Here is a 12,571-nt window from a genome sequence, read left to right on the forward strand (position 1 = left end):
TGGCTAGGTCTTCCAATACCATGTTGAATTAGAGTAGTGGTAGGGAGCAACCCTGTCTTGTTCCAAAACATAGAACAAAAGGCTTCTGTTTTCACAGTTAATTATGATATTAGCTGAGGGTTTGTCATATATAGCCTTTATTATGTTATGGTATTTTCCTTCTATACACATTTTATTAAGTGTTTTAATAATAAATTGCATTTTGTATCTTATCAAATGCTTTTTCTGCATTGAATAATATAATCATATGATTTTTATCTTTAATTTTTTTATGTGGTGTATCACATTGATTGATTTGCATGTGTTGAACTATCCTTGCGCCCCTAGAATGAAACCCACTTGATTGTGATGTAAAATCTTATTAATGCATTGTTTTATTCGATTTGCTAGAATTTTTTTCAAAGATTTTATTGGGGAATTGGGGAAGGGGAAAAGTGTTGAGTAATTGGGGAAGGGTAACAGCCAAGTTGTTATCCTTCAATCTTAGTTGTGGCGGGTGCAGCTGGCTCAGCTCCAAGTCTAGTTGCCATCTGGCTGCCCATCAGCAGCTTGCGGCCGCTCAGCTCAAGGTGCCATGTTCAATCTTAGTTGCTGGTGGTCCTAGCCCACTTCCCCTGTGGAGGAGTCGAACTGGAAACCTTTTTGCTATGAGCGCATGCTCTAATCACTGAGCCATCCGGCCACCCGTCAGCAGCTCAGGGCAGCTTAGCTCAAGGTGCTGTGTTCAATCTTGGTTGTGGGTGGGTGTAGCCCACCACCCCATGCAGGAGTCGAACCGGCAACATTTTTAGGAGCATGTGCTCTCACCGACTGAGCCATTCTGCCACCTGTTGGCAGCTCAGTGGCAGCTCAACTTGGGCACAGCTCACTGGCTCATATGGGAATTGAACCAGCAATACTGTTGTTCAGAGCTCACGCTCTTAACCAACTGAGCCACTCGGCTGGCCCCAATTAGCAAGAATTTTGTTTAGGATTTTTGTATTGTATTTATCAGAGACATTGGTCTCTAATTTTCTTTTTTTGTGTTATCCTTTCCAGATTTTGGTATCAGGATGATGTTGGCTTCATAAAATGAGTTAGGTATTATTTGTTTCCTTTAATTTTTTGGAAGAGTTTGAGGACTGGTGTTAGGTCCTCTTTCAATGTTTGATAGAATTCACTAGTGAAGATATCTGGTCCTGTATTTTTGCTTTTGGGAAGGTTTTGGATGACTGATTTAATTTCCTTCCTGTTGATTAGTCTATTTAGATTTTTCAGTTCTTCGTGATTCAGTCTAGGATATATGTTTCTAAGAACTTGTCCATTTCTTTTAGGTTATTGAATTTGGTAACATGTAGTCCTTCATAGTATTCTTGTATGATCCTTTGTAATTCTGCAGTAACCGTGGTAATTTCTCCTCTTTTGTTTTTTATTTTGTTTATTGTGTCTTTTCTCTTTTTATACTAGTGAGTCTAGCCAAGGGTTTGTCAATTTTATTAATCTTTTCGAAGAACTAGTTCTTTGTTGCATTAAATTTTTCTGTTGTCATTTTGCTCTCTATTTCATTTAGTTCTGCCCTGATTTTAATTATTTCCTTCCTTCCGCTGACTTTGTGTTTCATTTATTCTTTTGTTAGTTCATTAAGGTGTGCTGTTTGGTTGTTTATCTGGAATTTTTTCTTGTTTCTTGAGATAGTCCTGTAATGATATAATTTTCCCTCTTATTACTGCTTTCACTGTATCCCAATAACTTTGATAGGATGTATTTTCATTCTCATTTGTTTCTATTTATCTTTTGGTCTCTCCTCATATTTCTTCTTTGACCCAGTCATTCTTTAATACCATGTTGTGTAATCTTCCCATATTTATGTTTTTTCCTGCTTTTTTTTTTTTTTGCAGTTGATATCCAGTTTCAAAGCCTGGTGATCAGAGAATACACTTGGTATGATTTCAATCTTCTTAAATTTGCTGAGGTTAGTTTTATGTCCCAATATATGATCTATCCTTGAGCGTGTTCCATGTACACTAGAAAGGAATGTATAGTTTGATATTCTAGGATGAAGTGCTGTGTGGCTGTCCATTATGTCGATTTTGGTGTAATGTGTTATCAAGGGCTGATAGTTCCTTACCAATTTTCTGTTTGGATGATCTATCCATAGGTGTCAATGACATATTTAGATCCCTACTGTCATTGTATTTTGGTCAATTTCTCCCTTTAGTTCTGTTTGTAGTTGATTTGTATATTTCAGTGCTCCCTTATTGGGTACATAAATATTGATGACTGTTATGTCTTCTTGTTGTATAGTCCCCTTTATTATTATGAAATGTCCATCTTTGTCTCTTGTTACCATTTTTATCCTGAAGTCTGTTTCATCTAATATAAGTATGACTAGACCTGCTTTTCTCTGATTACCACTTGCTTGGAGTATCGATTTCCACCTTTTCACTTTGAGTCTGTATTTGTTCTTGTAGATGGGATACATCTCTTGGAGGAGCATATGGTTGGGTTTCATTTTTTTTTATCCAATCTGTTACTCTGTGCCTTTTTATTAGTGAGTTCAGTCCATTTACATTTAGGGTGATTATTGATATATGAGGATTTCGTATCATTCAATCTTTTGTTTTTTATTGGCTCAGTGTCTCCATTGTTTATTTGCCTTTTTGTTGCTGTCTGTTATTTTAGTGTGGTGATATTCTATGATTTTTCCCTCTGTTTTTTCTTTTTTGTTATTTATCTCAGTTCTGGATTTTTTTTTTGAGTGGTTACAATTAAGTTTATATAAAAGAAAGTTTCATATATATGGTAGCCCTTTTTCTTCAGCTTGTTTTTCATATCCATTCCCCTTTGCAAATACAGACATTTATTCTCTCCCCTTTTATGTTTTTCTTGTCACAAGTTATCCCTACTTATGCTGTGAGTTGATTTCTGAGTTGCAGTAGCAAGTTGTTTTTTTCTTCTCTTTTTCTCTGTCTTTTAAAAGATGTTATTCTTCTTTATCCTTTATGTTATGTTTAATTGTATAGTGCCCTATTTTGTGTAGGGGTTGCCATTTTGTGCTTTTGTCTCTCAGTTCAAAATACTGCTCATGGTTTTGTATCCTTTTGATTTTTTTTTGTTTCGGGTTGTATAGCATCCTTTAGTATTTCCTGTAAAGCAGATCATGTGTTAGAAAATTCCCTCAGTTTCTGCATGTCTGGAAAGGTCTTTATTCCTCCTTCATATCTAAAAGATATCTTTGCTGGATATATTATTCTTGGCTCATAATTCCTTTCTTTTAATAGTTTGAATATTTGACTCCACTCCCTCCTGTCTTGTAAAGTTTCTGCTGAAAAAATCTGATGATAATCTTGTGGGCTTTTCATTGTAGGTTATCGTCTTCTATTCACTGGCTGCTTCAGGAATTGTTTCTTTGTCATTAATTTTTGACAGCTTCAGTACAATGTGCCATGGAGAAGGCCTGTTGGGATTGAGATAATTAGGTGTTCTGTTTGCTTTTTGGATTCGATGATCCATTTCTGTCTACAGGTTTGAAAAGTTCTCATTGACTATTTGTTTGAATATACTCTCTGTTCCCTTCTCCCTCTCTTCTCCTTCTGGTATGTCCATTATTCTTATATTGCACTTTCTGATGGAGTCAGAAAGTTCCTGTAGAGTTCTTTAATTTCTTTTATCCCTCAGTTCTCTCTTGTCTTCTATTTGTGTCATTTCCAGATTTCTATCTTCAATATCACTGATTTTCTCTTTCCTCTGGTCAGCTCCATTTCTCAAGCTGGCCATTTAATTCTTCATTTATTTTATTGAGTTCTTCATCTCCAGAATTTCTATTTTGATTCTTTTTTTAAAATTTCAGTCTTTTTGGTAAAATATTAAATTTTTTTGTTGATTTTTGTTTCTGAGTTCATTAAACTTCCTATCTGTGTTTTCTTGCATTTTGTTGAGTTTTTTCAGAACGGCAGTCTTGAATTCTCTGTCATTTAAGTTACATATTTCCATGTCTTTAAGTTCATTTTCTGGAGAGTTTTATTGTCTTTCTGAGCTGCCTTGTTACCTTGGTTATTTATGGAAATTACTAAATGGTTATTTCTCTTCTGGGGCATCTACAGGAGTGGGATCTGCAGCAGGTTGATAGGAAGAGGTCTTTCTTTTGCTTTGCAGTAGGCGTTGCCAGAATGTTTTATTTTCTCTCCTGCTGCAGTCTCTCATTTGCTCTCTCGCTGTAGCGTTTTATTTTCTCTTGCACTGTTCTGGATTCTTAAGTGGTGGGCAGTTCCATAGAAGGTGGGCATCTCCTCTGTGAGCAGGTCACCTGGTTCTCAGAGCATGGCCTCCATAGAAGGATGTGGAGGGCGATAGAGTTCAGAGCTTCTGAAATCTCAGTGCTATCCCTGCAGCATGATGCAGAACCTGTGTGTCTCAGAGGCTTTGGTTGTCCCCACAGTGATCTGCCCAGAATGGTGCGGGCTGGAAACACTGTGAGAGGAGGCTCTGAGCAGCGGCGACTACCAGCCCACAGCTGTCTTGCCCTTACAGTGCTTTCCCTATCGCCAGGATTAGTCAGTTGCACTGTGCATCTGTAGCTGTGGGGACCATCTTTCAACTTTTCAGGGCTCTAGATATTTTGTTATTTAATCTGTCACTGCTACCATTTTTTTGGAGCCTGCTTCTAACTCCGAGAGGGTGGGGGTGTGGCAAGCTATGGGAGGGTCAGGGAGAGGCAACCAGGCTCTGTGTTTTTGTTTTCTGTTTTCTGCCTGGCAGTGAGGGCTTAAACCACCATTCTCACCTTTCTGTATTCAGCTTTTGCTCCAATGTCTCTACTGCAAGCACTGGGTTCAGCCGTGTTGTATGTTGATCCCTCAGACAGGACTGTGTACCACAGGGAGTGTGCCTGCAGTCTGAATTCTTACCTCTGTCTAGACTGCACTGAACTCTGGTCTGCATCCTGTGGCCCACGGCGAGCGTCTCTGCACTTCTCACTTCCCTCGTCTCCTTGTTGCTCAATTTGTCCACCTTCAGGTGATTTGATGCATGGATCTCTCAGATGTACTTGTATGTTGCTCAGGGAATCATTTGTTGAATTATAGTTTTTTAATGTGTTATAACTTCCAGGGGAGATTTCAAGAAGCGCTCCTCACACTGCCATTTCTGTTACATCACTCCAGGTTCTTCCTGCTTTCAATTCTTTTAGGTAAATATCTAAGAGCAGGATTTTTGGGTCATATGGTCATTCCATGTTTAATTTTTTAATAACTACTGAATTATTTTTCACAGCATCTGTATGATTTCACATTCCTACCTGCAGTTATTTACTGGTCCAGTCTCTTCACATCTATGACACTTTTTTAAAAATTTCATCCTACTGGTTGTGCAGTGATACCTGATTGTGAATTTGATTTGCATTTTCCCAATGACTAATGATGTTGACTATCTTTTCATATGTTTTTTGGCCATTTTGAATCTTTTTTAGATAAATGTCTATTTAAGATATTTGCCCATTTTTTGTCTTAGAGCATTTGTTTGGGTTGTTAACATAAGATCTCTTTATATATTCTGGATACCAGACTTTTGTCAAATACATATATATATAATTTGCAATTATTTTTTCCCATTCCATGGTTTGTCTTTTAACTTTCTTGATAGTGTCCTTTGAGGCAAAAACAATTTTAATTTTGATGAGATCAATTTATTTATTTATTATTTATTTATTTATTTATTTTCATGCTTTTGATGTCATATCTAAAAATTCATTCCTTAACCCAAGGTCATGAAAGTTTACAAATATGCTTTTCTCCTAAGAGTTTTATACTGTCTGATTTCAAATTTATATATTTAATCCATTTTAAGTTACTTTTGTATATTATGTGAGGTGGGAATCTAATTTCATTCTTTTGTATGTGGATATCCATTTGTCCCAGCTCCATTTGTGAAAAAGATCATTCTTTCACCATTTAATGACCTTGGTTTTAAAGGAGTGGTATTCAAAACTACCAGACATCTGGTAGTATTGTAAGTTGCAACCAATAATTTTTCAAGTTTCTTAAACTATGACTTTATATAAGTAAGTAATGTGGAAGAGGACTAATGAAGAATAATAATTTATACACTCTATGAATGTGATTGTAACCAGAACTTACTAAGCATGAAACTAAGCATTAATAATGATTTATATATGTCTTATTTCACTGTATGTGCAAATAAATCATATGAGAATAAGTTCTGTTCTGACCATCAACATAGGGTGTTCCCATAATTCATTAAGTATTATCTAGTCTTTTTCCTGCCATAAAATTGTATTCCACTCTTCTATGTTAATTTACCTAATGATAACTGTGTGGGTTTTTGCAGCATAAATATTTTCCCCTCTTTTGAAGTTCCACTGCTGTTGTTTCATTGCCTCTTACAGTAGGCTTGTAGAGTTCTGCTACAGATAATTCTGATTCTACCCCCACTTTTTCTTTTATTGTTTTCTAATTTCTCCTGCTTTATCTTGTTTCCTTTCTTTCCATTGTTTTCTTTAGTTTTTCTCTTCTTTTTGTGTGCTGCACTTTACTTTCATCCATTTGTTTTTCTCTTGCTCTTTCTTTATGATTGTTATTTATCGTGAGCAAACTTCATTATTCCTCATTGTGTAGGTAAAAGATTGACTTTTCTGAAAAGCCATAATAAATAATTGCTGCAGGAAGGAAATTTACCCCATTTAGCATTTTCTGATTCCAGGGTAGTAGATCCTGCTTGATTTCAAACATCCTTAGTCCTTCTATTGTCAAAGCTAGGACCACTTGTTCTGTCTTGCAGGTTTAGCCTGAAACCACTGACCTTAGAATGTAATGACATAACAATCTTTGCCCAAACACTCTATGACTCATCATCAAGTTACTCATGTAGCTTGTTTGGCCCTGAAATTATGATCCTTTGGACAAGTGCTCTTGTTGTTTGTTCCTGACACTCTGTCCCCGTCTTACTTGCTAATTCTGGTAATCAGGTTTCCCATATCATTTTCTGAGTCCAAGTTCCTACTTTGTTATCTTGTCTTCTACCCCAGTCCTGCTAGGGCTGGATTTTTCTTTTGATTCTCTCCATTCCCCCTTCTTCCCTGGAGTTCTCCTTCCAGTATCCCAGGACAGTAGCTATGTCTCATGCTAACTTATGGATGGTCAAGTTAGACTTCTGAGTATTAGCCTCCTGGATCCCTTTTCTCTCTGCTCAATTGGCCTATTTGGAGTTACTATTGTCTTACAGCAGATAACCTCATGTCCACCATTCTCAAACTTCAGAGTGCATAAAAATTCCTTATGGTATTTATTAGAATTGCATATTTCTGAATTCTGTGACCTGAGATTTTAATTCATTATGTTTGGGGTATAGCCTAAGGCTTTTAATGTTTAACAATGATTCTGATGCAAGTGGTCAGCATACCAGACTTTGAGAAATATTGTAACTTACAATTATGGTTTGCCAAAGAAATGTTTACTATTGTCTATTATTACATTATTTGATGATACTTCCAAATTGATCTTCACAGAGCTTAAAGGGCTGTATATGTATTTTTATCCCTGTTATACCTAGATGGTTTCGTGGTATCCTAAAACCTCAATAGCTGGTTCTTGCATGGGAGAGTGCACTAAAGATGGGCAGGACCAAGCTCTTATCCTAAAAGTAGGCCCTATATGTGTGTATTGAATTTGAATCACACTTCTAAGGGCACATAGCAAATGATCTTGGTTTGACTGTGATCTAATAAGTGATTGTTAATAGCAGTAGTTTCAGGGCAGAGATAATACCTGTGTTTGTGCATGAGGTAACAACCTTACAGTATTTGGTCATCTATGCAGACTGGAGGGGACTTCTGGGCTACAGCTCGGGTGTAAAGAGAAAGGTCTAGTTTTTGGAAAGAAAAAAAATTGTCAAGAATCAGGCAGGTGTTCAAAACAAAGGATACTGCTCAAGTGACAGTAGAAAAGCTGGAAAACATTCAGCATCATGGACATTTGTTAGTTTTGGCTGCTTAGTATTAATTTCCCTTTCCCAATTAGTACCTTAATTTCATTATGAAGAATTACCTATTTTCCATTGTGTAAAGTCTGGTGGGTTTGTAACCAAGTCCCTCTTTCTTCCCTAACCAGGGGATAGACAAGTGATGATACTGAAGCAAACTGAACACTACCTTCCTGGAATTTGAAACTTGAAGCAAGTTACACACACACACACACACACACACACACAGAGAAACACATTTGAGCATATTTTCTTCCAATAGAGACTAGAGCATATACTTTTTTTTGCTACAAGGGTTCCTATTTCTATTGTTGCAACTTCCTCACCCTCCAAGAGCTGTCATGGTTCTTGCCAAGTTGTAAACCTGGCTCTCCTAACTTCCAGAGATTTATATTAAGAAATAATATATTTCCAATTATTTTACTTTGCCTGAATTATCCATATTTAGTTTCTGTTGCTTGTAACCAAGTAACTCCAACTGATAATATTCAGGAAGATAAGGCAGAAGTAAGATCAGAAGGACTAGAAAACTATAATATAATATAAGCTTGGGAGAAGAGGGTACCCTAAATGGAGAGTAGCATTTTGGAAGACTGTTGGGGGCCCAGTATTTGGCCTATGCACACCAGTTGTAGGTCTGAGAATAAAAGAACTAGCTCTAGATTCTACCTGTCAGTAATAATGGGTTACTAATGTATTGGACAAGGTTGAGCCTGAAATTAAAGTTATTTTGTACCTGTAGAGAGAAGTAACTGGAAAAGGCAGAAACTCACAGGACCTGACATGCCCAAATGATCAGCTCTAGTCCTAATTGTAGCCCCTCCTAATCATCTCCATCCACTCTGGAAACCAAGTTATCTCTGACTATGTACTGAGATATGTCTCTAAGAACAAGCAGCAGATTGAAATATCAACATAAATATTGGTTCAGACCTTTTAATTTATCCCCTGAATCTCTATATCTAGCTATATCTATATCTAACTATATCTATATCTATCTATATCTATATATCTATATCTATCTATATCTATATCTATACCTACCTATCTCTATCTAGATCCAGATCCAAATTGAGATAGATAGATATAGTGATAGATAGATAGATAGATAGATAGATAGATAGATAGCTCACATTTAATAATTTGGTGGGAATGAAGGTAAGAGTAAAGAACAGACAGATGTGGGAAATTGTGCTTATATGTATACTTTGAAAATAAAATTTACTGACAGTGCCTATCATGCAATCTCATTATGGTAAGAAGAGAAGGCAGAGCAAGAGATTGGTGATTCTTAAAATATGATTTGGTTGTACTTAAAGTGGATTATCCTCACCTGGACATATAAGAAATGTTCAAGAAAAATCTTAACTAATTAAATATTAGCAAGTATACAAGTATTCTGTATTTGATTCTAAACTTCACATACCACTCTTCTTTCTACTAAAACTGTATGTCTAGAATACGTATTTTGTGTTAAGCTATTTTATTTTACAGGTGTTTTATAGGAAATCTGTATATGGTTATAAGTATTAATGAAGGATTCTCCCTCAATGAATCATAAGAATGAAAAGATTGTCCAGTAAACTTTTTCCACTTGTAGGAGTCATGTGGCATTAAGTCCCAAATATTACTTGTATTCTAAATATAGCGTCTGCACTAAGGACATCCCATCAATGTGCACAAAGTCACAGAGACTGAAGCACTGAGAACAAGGTATATGAGGTATGATTAAACAATATGGTAAATGTTTAAATAAAAAAGGTATATAGTAAAATACATATTGCCATTAATCTCCCTCAAAATACCCCCCCTCACTTGAGCACACTTGTCCCATTGTTCCTGCCACTTTCTGAAGCAGTTCTGGAAGTCCTCTTTTGTGAGTGTCTTTAGGTGCACTGTCGTGGCTGCCTCGACATCCTGAATCAATTCAAAACATTTACCTTTCATGGTCATTTTGACTTTGGGGAAGAGCCAAAAGTCACTCGGTGCTAGATCCAGTGAATAAGGTGGATGAGGACACACTGTAATGTTTTTACTTGACAGAAATCACCCTACGCCAGAAGTTATATGTGACATAGAATGTTGTCATGATGGAGGACGATTTATGGCACACTTTAAAACACACTTTCAACCATAGCTCACACCCAGCTGACGGCACCGAACAAGAAACTTGTCACACACTGTTACTAAGGTTCGACGAGCCACTTCTCATATTAAAGATCCCTGCCTTTCCATTAGGTGACACTCAGCAACAGCATTCTCCATATTTGTTGATGAAAACAGAAGGGCTCTGTGTCACATATCACTTCTGGTATGGCATTTTCTGTGACATAAAACCATTATAATGTGTCCTCATTCACCTTATTCACCAGATCTGGCACCATGTGATTTCTGGCTCTTCCCCAGTATCAAAATGACTCAGGACATTGAGACAGCCACAACAGCACAACTAAAGACACTAATGAAAGCAGACTTCCAGAACTGCTTCAGAAAGTGGCAGGAACAATGGGATAAGTGTGTTCAAAGTGAGGGAGAGTATTTTGAGGGGAATTAAAGGCAATGTGTATTTTACAGTAATAATATTATTTTGAAAAATGTAAGCATTCACTATTTTTTTTATCACACCACATATAGTCCTTGGACACTTCAGAATCTGAGAGATTTGATTTATATATGGCTTGAGTGGTGTTTGCTGACCATTGAGGAAAAGTCATAATTTGTCTTACTTTCAGTTTAATTTCACTGCTTCTGATCCAGGTAGTCCAGTAATTAAGCTTGGAATCAGAATTTTTTTTGATGTAATCATGTTTCATGACCTCACCCTTGCTTTTTTGCTAACTGTACTTTAATAGCTTTTATTCTTCAGGCCTTCAGAGATTAATTAGATACACATAGCAATAGCAATTAAGTCCCCCCCCCTCTCTCTCAAGGAAAAAATGATGACCTAAACTCATTTGGAAAAATTTTCTTTTCTAGACCCTTTCAGCTGATAGCTTTGACAAAAGAAAAAAGAACTGAAATCTGGCCTTATTTAACACACACACACACACACACACACACACTGTCATCATCATCATCATCATCATCATCATCATCATCATCATCGTCATCACACACCATAGGCAGCTGTAGTGAATTTTTGTTCCAATAAGTTTTGTCAGACAGTGCTATAATGAATAAAACTTTACACCTTAAAATCATCGAGGCTTTGGATGAAACTCATTAGATTTTGCATTCAATCAATTACAAAATTAAACCAGATTTGAAGTTTTACAGTATGTCATGACTTATTTAAGAGATTAGCATACCTTAGTTGAAAATTAGTAAGTCTTCAAATGTCTTTCTGTTCAGTCATGTTCACGCAATTAAAAAAGAAGCTGCAATAATATGTAGTCCTCCAATTTTACTCTGCAGTTTCCTCTTAGCTTTCTGCTGTTATTTTTGTTTGGTTTGGTTTAGCAGAAAATATTTTCCAAAGGTTTTGGTAGAATGAATACAATTCCACTAGCTTTAGAATTCTCATACAAAGATGGCAGAATAGGTCAATGCCTTATAATTATAAGACATTTTCATTTGGGCTATATAAATTAAGTGATTTCATCCAGGAGTTATGTTAGTGTTTAAGGCAACACAGACAGCTTGATGGTTATCTGCAGGTGAGCATGCTAGCTGTTTTTGTTTTTCAATTTTTTTATTAGTTTCAGGTGTACAAAACAATGTAATAGATAGACATTTACACCCCTCACAAAGTGATAACCCCCATCCTCCAATCTACTGCCCCTCTGACATTGTACATACCTGTTACACAGCATAGAGAATAGAGTCAATGGAATTGTAACATGCTAATTATGATATGTCTTTATTTTGGAAATTGGTCTATTTCTAAAACAACTGCATGTTTGTCATTATTTTTGCTCATAAAATATAAAAAAATATTTGTGGTCTATTTTTTCCCCTAAGTAATATGATATTCAGATAAATCAATCAATTTTTTTTAAAATTAAATTCATTGGGGTGACATTGGTTAATAAAATTATACAGGTTTCAAGTGTACACTTCTATAATACATCATCTATATATTGCATTATGTGTTCACCATCCAGAGTTATTTCTCCTTCCATCACCATAAACTTGACCTCCTTTTCCCCTAACCTGTAGTCTGTGTCTATGAGACTTTTGTTTCTTTGTTTATCTTGTTTGTTGCTTTCAGTTTTATATCCCACATAGGAGTGAAGTCATATGGTTCTCAACCTTTTTTGTTGACTTATTTCGCTGAGCATGATAATCACAAGATTCATTCATATGGTTGCAAATGGCAGTATTTTATCTTTTCTTTGGCAAAGTAATATTCCACTGTGCATACTGTATTTTGCTGTGTATAATGCACTCCTGTGTATAATGCACACTCATATTTTTGGCCCAAACATCCAGGGAAAAAATCTTTCATTTTAATTTTTTAATTCAAAATTTTATTTGTTTATATTTAGGTACTTTTTTATTATAAAGGAATTTTAGCATTTATTTATTTATTATTGAACTTTTAACTCAGCAGCATAAATAAAAGTATTAAAAAGCATTTATATAGACATGGAATTAG

Source organism: Hipposideros armiger, unplaced genomic scaffold (genome assembly GCF_001890085.2).
Source record: "Hipposideros armiger isolate ML-2016 unplaced genomic scaffold, ASM189008v1 scaffold_121, whole genome shotgun sequence".
NCBI lineage: Eukaryota > Metazoa > Chordata > Mammalia > Chiroptera > Hipposideridae > Hipposideros > Hipposideros armiger.